This window comes from Lathyrus oleraceus, chromosome 3 (genome assembly GCF_024323335.1).
Source record: "Lathyrus oleraceus cultivar Zhongwan6 chromosome 3, CAAS_Psat_ZW6_1.0, whole genome shotgun sequence".
NCBI lineage: Eukaryota > Viridiplantae > Streptophyta > Magnoliopsida > Fabales > Fabaceae > Lathyrus > Lathyrus oleraceus.
Genome location: NC_066581.1, coordinates 68,434,054 through 68,442,925, shown reverse-complemented (window position 1 = coordinate 68,442,925; position 8,872 = coordinate 68,434,054). Strand labels below are relative to the sequence as shown.

Below are 8,872 nucleotides of genomic sequence, written 5' to 3'. Positions count from 1 at the left end.
GAGCTTCAAGCTTTTCCTTCCTTCAACCCTTGTTCTCTGGCTTTCTTTGCCCTTTTCCACTTTTCTGCCTCTTTTCCCTTTTCACGTGAAAATAACTCTTTTTACCAAATGGAACCTTTTTACTGATTTCTACTTTTATTCCAATAATAACAAAATAATCCAATAATAATAATCCCAATAATATTCCAATAATTATTATTCCAATAATAATAATAATTCCAATTATTTAATTAAATTAATAAATATATCATTAACTCAATTTAAATAATTATCTTATTTTATCGGGGTGTTACACATAACGCTTCTTGAAGCTTCTAAGACCAGTCTCTCCTAGAAATAGAAACAGTTTTCTCTAGGATTTGTTTTATCTCCCTATTAGATACTTCTACTTGGCCACTAGTTTGTGGGTGGTACGGTGTTGCTACTCTATGCCTAACTCCATATTTTCTTAAAAGTTTGTCAAATATTCTCGATATAAAGTGTGGTCCTCCATCGCTTATGACTAAACGTGGTGTTCCAAATCTAGGGAATATATAGTTTTTGAATAGTTTGATTACTACCCTAGTGTCGTTTGTGGGTGCAGCTATAGCTTCAATCCACTTAGACACATAGTCTACAGCTACTAAGATATACCTGTTTCCTAAGGATGGTGGAAAGGGTCCCATGAAATCTATACCCCATACGTCAAAGAGTTCTGCTTCCTGAATGTTTCTTAAGGGCATTTCATCACGTCTTGAAATGTTTCCAGTGCGTTAGCATCTGTCGCATTTGACAATGTAAGCATAGACATCACGCCACATGGTAGGCCAGAATAGGCCAACTTGAAGAATCTTGGCGTATGTCTTAGAGGTGCTCGCATGTCCACCATAAGGTGCAGAATGATAATGCTCGATAATACTATTTACCTCTTCTTCTGGAACGCAACGGCGAAAGATGCCATCGTCCCAATAGAAGTTTCTCACATCGTGGAAGAATTTCTTCTTGCGGTGGTAGTCAAGATCAGGGGGTACTATATCAGCAGCTAGGTAATTAACGAAACCTGCATACCAGGGTACGTTATTTATTGCTAAGGAATTTTGGGAATGCTCAAACGGATCTAGGTTATTGTCTTCAATGGTTTCTACTCTAGCGATCAGTCTATCATAGGCGAAATCATCGTTTATGGGTACTAGTTCAGGTTTTAGATATTCTAGCCTAGAAAGGTGATCGGCTACTATATTTTCAGTGCCTTTTTTATCTCTTATATCTAAATCAAACTCTTGTAGTAATAGAATCCATCGAAGTAACCTAGGCTTGGCATCTTTTTTACTTAATAGGTAACGAATGACAGCATGATCGGTGTAAACAATAATTTTTGCTCCTACTAGATAAGATCTAAATTTGTCTATAGCAAAAACTACAACGAGTAATTCTTTTTTGGTTGTTGTGTAATTAAGTTGGGCAGCGTCTAGGGTTCTATTGGCATAATAAATGGCATGTAATTTTTTATCTTTCCTTTGTCCTAGAACGGCTCCAACTGCATAATCACTAGCATCGCACATTATCTCAAAAGGTTCCGACCAATCGGGCGGTTTCATAATGGGTGCAGAGATTAATGCTTGCTTTAAAAGATTAAATGCGTCATTACATTTTTCGTCGAAAATGAATTCAAAATCTTTTATTAAAAGTCCGGTTAACGGTTTTGTTATTTTGGAGAAGTCCTTAATAAAACGCCGGTAGAATCCAGCGTGTCCAAGAAAGCTTCGGACTTCTCTGATGTTTTTTTGGGGGTTTTAGGTTTTCTATAACTTCTATTTTAGCTTTATCTACCTCTATACCTTTTTCGGAAACTATATGTCCTAAAATTATTCCTTCGGTCACCATGAAATGACATTTTTCCCAATTTAGCACGAGGTTCACCTCCACGCATCTCTCCAGGATTTTCTCAAGGTTAGCAAGACAATTGTGAAAATTGAATCCGCAAACCGAGAAATCATCCATAAACACTTCCATGATACCATCTAGGTAATCTGCAAAGATTGACATCATGCAGCGTTGGAAAGTAGCTGGGGCATTACAGAGGCCGAAAGGCATTCGTCTGTAGGCAAAAGTTCCATAAGGGCATGTAAAGGTAGTTTTTTCTTGATCTTCGGGGTGAATAGGTATTTGGAAGAATCCAGAGTATCCATCTAGATAACAGAAGTAAGAGTGTCTGGCTAGACGCTCCAACATCTGGTCAATAAATGGTAAAGGGAAATGGTCCTTCCTAGTTGCTTTATTTAATTTTCTATAATCTATACACATCCTCCATCCTCCTTCTAAACGTTTTGCTACATGTTCGCCTTTATCGTTTTGCACGACTGTGATGCCTCCCTTTTTAGGTACTACATGTACAGGGCTCACCCACTTACTATCCGAGATCTGATAGATGATACCTGCCTCAAGTAACTTAAGAACTTCCTTCTTAACAACATCACTCATTATAGGGTTTATTCTTCTCTGATGCTCCCTAGAGGGTTTTGAATCTTCTTCTAACGAAATCCGATGCATGCATACGGATGGGCTTATACCTTTCAGGTCAGAGATATTATATCCTAAGGCTGAGGGATATCTTCGTAAAACGTCTAAAAGTTGGTTCGTCTCCTCTTGGCTCAAGGTAGCACTAACTATAATTGGACGGTTCATCTTTTCATCGAGGAACTCATATCTCAGGTTCTTAGGCAGTTCCTTAAGTTCTAAGTTTGGTTTCTTAGGGCATGGCATAGGATCTGGGGTAAGGGATAAACATTCGTAAAGGTTATCATCGATGTAAGGTTCTTTAAAGTCATCATCTTCCTTTATAGGGGTTGATGGTAACTTAATTGTTTTTATAATTTCTTTTTGTTCTAATTCTCTAACACATTCATCAATGATATCTAAGGCATAACACGAGTCTCCCATCACAGGTGCCATAAGAAATTTCGAAAGTATAAATTCTATTTTCTCGTCACCTACCTCAAATGTCAACTTTCCTTTCTTGACATCTATTATGGCTCCTGCAGTCGATAAGAATGGTCTACCTAGAAGAATTGATATATCATTGTCCTCTTTGATGTCCATGACGACAAAATCAGTAGGGATAAATAGTTGACTTATCCTAACAGGAACATCTTCCAAAATGCCTCTCGGATATTTGACAGATCTATCGGCTAACTGAAGTGACATCTTAGTGGGTTGTAATTCTCCGAAGTTTAACCTCTCACAAACTGCTAAAGGCATTAAACTCACACTAGCTCCTAAGTCTAGAAAAGCTTTTTCGATGACATGATTACCCAAAAGGCAAGAAATGGAGAAATTTCCAGGATCTTTATCTTTCTTTGCTAATTTGTCCTCGGAAATAGCATTACATTCCAAAGGCTTAGGATCATCAAGTCTATGTTTGTTGGTTAGGATGTCTTTGAGAAACTTTGCATAAAAAGGTATTTTGGTGACGGCTTCTGTGAAAGGGGTTTCTACATGAAGTTTTTCTATAACTTTAATAAATTTTTGGTACTGTTTATTGATCTGGGTTTGTTTGAGTCTTTGGGGATATGGTATAGGTGGTTTATATGGTGGGGGCGGTACGTAAATTTTATCTTTAGGTTCTTCTCCTTTATCACGACCTTCCTGGTTTTCAGATTCCTCTGGTTCCTTTACTTTGTCCGGGGGTTTGGTACATTCCTTAGAAGTTTCGGGTTCACTTAATCTTGGGTTTGGTGGCTCATCATAAGCGTTCCCACTTCTTAGGGTAATGGCATTGGCTTGTCCTCTCGGATTTTGTTGAGGTTGTCCAGGGAATTGTCCTCCAGGTATAGTCTGAGGGGCTTGGTTTAAAGCTACCTGAGAGATATGGGTTTCAAGCATCTTGGTATGAGTAACTATTTGGTCAACCTTGGTTCCTAACTGAGTAATCAATTCGTTAACATGAATGTTTTGGTTCATGAACTCCTTGTTTTGTTGGGTTTGAGCGGTGATAAAAATTTCCATAATTTTCTCAAGGCTCGGTTTTGGTGGTACAGGTTGCATAGGTTGATTTGATCTAGGGGCTTGATAACTAGGTCTCGGAGGTGCGTTATTTTGAATAGGGTTATTGTTTTTATAGGAGAAGTTAGGGTGATTCCTCCATCCAGGGTTATAGGTATTCGAATATGGGTTCCCTTGACTTGCTCGGAGTGGGTTTCGTTCAATAGACTGCATTCTGCGGATTGGTGTCCTTGGGTTCCACATATCTCACAATCCGACGAAACTGCGGCTAAAGTATTCGGGTTTATGCACATATGCTCGACCTTAAGGGCTAATGCGTCCATTTTAGCCTGCATCATGTCTATAGAGCTTAGTTCATGCACTCCTCCTTGGGCTTCCTTCTTCTCAACTGTCGCTCGTTCGACTCCCCATGATTGATGGTTTTGAGCCATGTCTTCGATGAGGGTACTAGCTTCAGGGTAAGGTTTGTTCATCAGAGCACCGCCTGCGGCAGCGTCGATGGTCATCTTTGTGTTATAATGAAGTCCATTATAGAAGGTTTGAATGATTAACCAATTTTCTAAGCCATGATGTGGGCATGCTCGTAACAACTCTTTATATCTCTCCCAAGCTTCGAACAACGATTCTCCTTGGTTTTGGGTAAATCTAGTTATATGGTTTCGAAGAGCGGTGGTCTTACTCGGGGGAAAATATCTAGCAAGAAATACTCTTCTAAGGTTATCCCAAGTCGTAATGGAATTGGGTGGAAGGGAATCTAACCATGATAGGGCTTTATCTCTGAGGGAAAAAGGAAATAATCTTAAACGTATTGCCTCAGGAGAAGCTCCATTGGTTTTAAAAGTATCTGCTAATTGAAGAAATATTTTTAAATGTTGGTTAGGGTTCTCGGTAGCGAGACCCGCGAATTAACTCTGTTGCACTAGTTGTAACAGGGATGGTTTAAGTTCAAAATTATTGGCTGGGATAGTTGGGTTTACTATACTAGAACTAGGTTCTTCATTAGATGGTTGAGCGAAGTCCTTAAGAGGTCTTTGGTTTTGATCTTCGGCCATAGCTCTCTTAATTCTATGAAAGAATAAACGTGCGCGAGCGTAACGTTCAGGTTCCTCCAGAGGGTTTACTAAGCTTAAACTTCCGGTGCTGCGAGTTCTTCGCATTGACCGGCGGGAAATAACCTAAGTCTAAACGATATAACAACAGGAAAATGAAATTTGACGAAATTGGTCCCCGGCAACGGCGCCAAAAACTTGATGCGTGCTTTTCGCAAGTATAGGAACGCGTCAGAGTAATATAAAAGATTATCGTATCCACAGAGACCAAGTGTCAATCTATCGTTATCTATCGTTATGGTGTTTATCAAAGGCAATCGAAATAAGTGTTTTGTAGTGTGCAATAAAAAGTAAAGTATTGAAATAGAATATAATTAATAAAGACAGGGTCGAATGTAATTCACGTAATCAAATGATAATCCAAGTACTTGCTAATAGAACTACTTATGGGCAATGTTTCCTACTTTGAAAAGAACTAATTTAACAGGAACTGTTGCTTTCGCGTATTCAGAACCAAGTTGTACTCCCTAATCAAACCCTCTTATTGTCACTTATAAAAAGGCGCGCATTGCGTTAGAGTAGTAAACCTATTTTTAAGAAATATAATATCTTGACTAAGTTGAAGAGTATTATAACCTGAATTTCTTAACCAAAAGAGGTTCTCACGAACCAGACTCTAAACTTATAAACGCGTCCGAAAATAGTTTTAAAATCTCTTTTCTTCTTGATGTTAAAAACTCCTAATGAACTAAACAAAGCGCTTTCGCTGTTTTTGAAATAGTTAAAAACAATTAAGTTTATAAAGACGTTGGACGACTTTCGATCTTACCCAACGGAATTGGAGTGCGGGAAAACTTAAGTTGAAAGTTAAAATAGCCCTTTAAGTGTTTCTACGAACGATTGTACGGATTACTGGTTTAATTACGATCCTTACATTCTAGCCTTATAAATTTAGCTAGACATGGTAAAGTAAAAGTGCATTAAAATAAATAAAAGTAGTGCGAGTGCGGAAAGTAAATAATTTAAAGCGAGTGCGGGAAATAAATAAAAGTAAAGCGAGTGCGGGAAATAAATAAAGTAAAAGCGAGTGCGGGAAATAAATAAAGTAAAGCGAGTGCGGGAAATAAATAAAGTAAAGCGAGTGCGGGAAATAAATAAAGTAAAGGCGAGTGCGGGAAATAAATAAAGTAAAGGCGAGTAATAAAAAACCTGCTCCAATCGGAGGGCTGAGTAAATTGCAATGCGGAAAAGAAAATGGCGGCAGGATTAACTTCCTTCCAAAGTGCTCCAAACTCGATTACAGACTCTATCACAGACTTGATGACACAATTGTGGTAACACTCCAAGGCGAAGCGATTACCACTATAAAATACTGAATATATGCCTAAGTGAAACAAAGTTGCTTCTGAGTTTGCCTCTGCTCTAAGTTTGGATGATTGTAAAAGTGAATTCGCGTTTCTATTTATAAGCAAGTAAAAAGATGGAAATGACTTGGATGTCCTTCAACTTGAAAATAGGAGGGAACCGTTTTTCCTCCTGTGGCGCCCGCCACAAGGCCATGGCGCCCGCCACAAGGCCAAAGTGAGGTGCCTTAGTGGATGTAGTGGGGAAACGTGGGAGTTGAGGGAAGTTGAGTTTGACACGTCATGGCTTGGTCTGTGGCGCCCGCCATTGGGTAGGCCATAAGCACAAAATGCTGAATCTTAGGGTTTTTAGCCCTTTTTCGCTCCTTTTCTCGATCGGGGCTCCGATTAAAGTAAAAACCTGAAAACAAAGGAAAACACAGTAATAACACAACAAAATGATAATAAAACGACTAGAATGCATGTGAAATCGGAGTCAAAAATACGTAAATTTTAGTGTGATCAAGCCTCCTATAGGAGTTAACCCTATAGGATGAAAATGGGTCTTTAAAAAGAAGTATGACATGGATGGTAAGGTACATACATATAAGGCAAGACTGGTTGCAAAAGGATATAAACAAATTCATGGGGTTGACTATGATGAAACCTTTTCACCAGTTGCAATGCTTAAATCTGTTCGGATTTTACTTGCTATCGCTGCATATCATGATTATGAAACATGGCAGATGGATGTCAAAACTGCTTTCCTTAATGGGAATCTTCTTGAGGATGTGTACGTGACACAACCTGAAGGATTTGACATACCAGAAGAAGCCCAAAAGATATATAAGTTACAAAGATCAATCTATGGATTGAAGCAAGCTTCCAGAAGCTGGAATCTTTGTTTTGATGAAACAATAAAACAATATGGATTCATCAAGAATGAAGATGATCCTTGTGTCTACAAGAAGGTTAGTGGGAGCATGATCATTTCCCTGGTATTATATGTAGATGAAATATTACTCATTAGAAACAATGTCCCTACCCTGCAACAAGTAAAGTCTTGGTTGGGGAAATGCTTTTCTATGAAGGACCTAGGTGAGGCAACCTATATATTAGGAATCAGGATCTATAGAGATAGATCACAAAAACTTCTTAGCCTAAGTCATAGTACATACATAGACAAAGTGTTGAGATGCTTTAATATGCATGATTCAAAGAAAGGATTCACACCTATGCAACATGGCTTGTGTCTATCAAAAACGCAATCCCCTTCAACTAAGGAAGAAAGGGATCACATGAATAAGATTCCATATGCATATACAATAGGATCTATCATGTATGCCATGTTATGTACTCGACCAGATGTCTCGTATGTTTTAAGTGCAACGAGTAAGTACCAATCTGATCGCGATGACGCTCAGGAAGACTAAGGACTCGTTCTTAATAAATGGAGGTCAGGAAGAGCTTGCTGCAATTGGATATGAAGTTCTGGTATCAGATATAAGATGTCGAATGTAATGTCACGACACTAATATCTGTTAACACAAACAAGATAGAGATACAAAATGGTAAAGCAAATGACACAAGCAATTGTTAACCCAGTTCGGTGCAACTCACCTACGTCAGGGGGCTACCAAGCCAGGAAGGAAATTCACTAAAATAGAATCAGTTCAAAGACTCTCCGTACACTTCAACAAGTTACAGTCTTTCTCACCTAATCTCTACCCGTGCAATTTCTACCTAAGCACTCTTAGATATGAGAACCCACTCACTTCCCTACAATCACACATGTGATCTTAAACAACAATCCCTTGAGAAAAGAAAACATTTTTCAATAACACACTCTTGATTTTACTTCACAGTTTCTGTAACACCCCGATAAAAATATGATAATTATTTAATTTAAGTTAATAGTATATTTATTAATTTAATTAAATAATTGGAATATTATTTGGATTATTATTATTGGAATAATAAAGTTGGAATATATATAAAGAGTTCCATTTGGTAAAAAGGGTTTTTCACGTGAAAACCAGAGAAGTGACAGAAAGTGAGAAAAGGGCAAGGAGGAAGAGCAAGAGAACAAGGGTTGAAGAAGGGAAAAGCTTGAAGCTAAAGGATTTGCCGGATTAACTCAGGTAAGGGGGGTTTATCGTCGTTTAATGGGTATTATGGGTTAACATATAATGGGTAGTAATAAGCCATTGAATTGACCCTAATTGGGATGAGGAATGCTGTAAATGGTGATGAATAAGTTATGTTAAAACTGTAATTGAATCTATATGTGGGTGAGTCGTAAATTTCTGGACGTGTAGCTTTTTACGGAATTGAAATTGGAGGTCCGGAAGTCCTCCGACGGCGAGAAATGCGGGAAATCTGCATTCTGTTTTCGTGTTAGCGCAGGAACAACTTTCTGTTCTGCGTTAACCGGTTAACCCAGGGTGTTAACCGGTTAACACTGTTATGATTTAGAAAAATTAATTTCTGTTCTGCGTT

General features: G+C 38.3%; 1 non-coding gene across 1 annotated transcript; it reads left to right on the top strand.

Moving 5' to 3' along the window:
* Positions 1-4,542: 4,542 nt before the first annotated feature.
* On the top strand, positions 4,543-4,649 carry LOC127133300 (small nucleolar RNA R71). The gene has a single exon (XR_007807285.1). It is a non-coding gene; the product is annotated as a small nucleolar RNA R71 (small nucleolar RNA).
* The last annotated feature ends 4,223 nt before the right edge of the window (positions 4,650-8,872 follow it).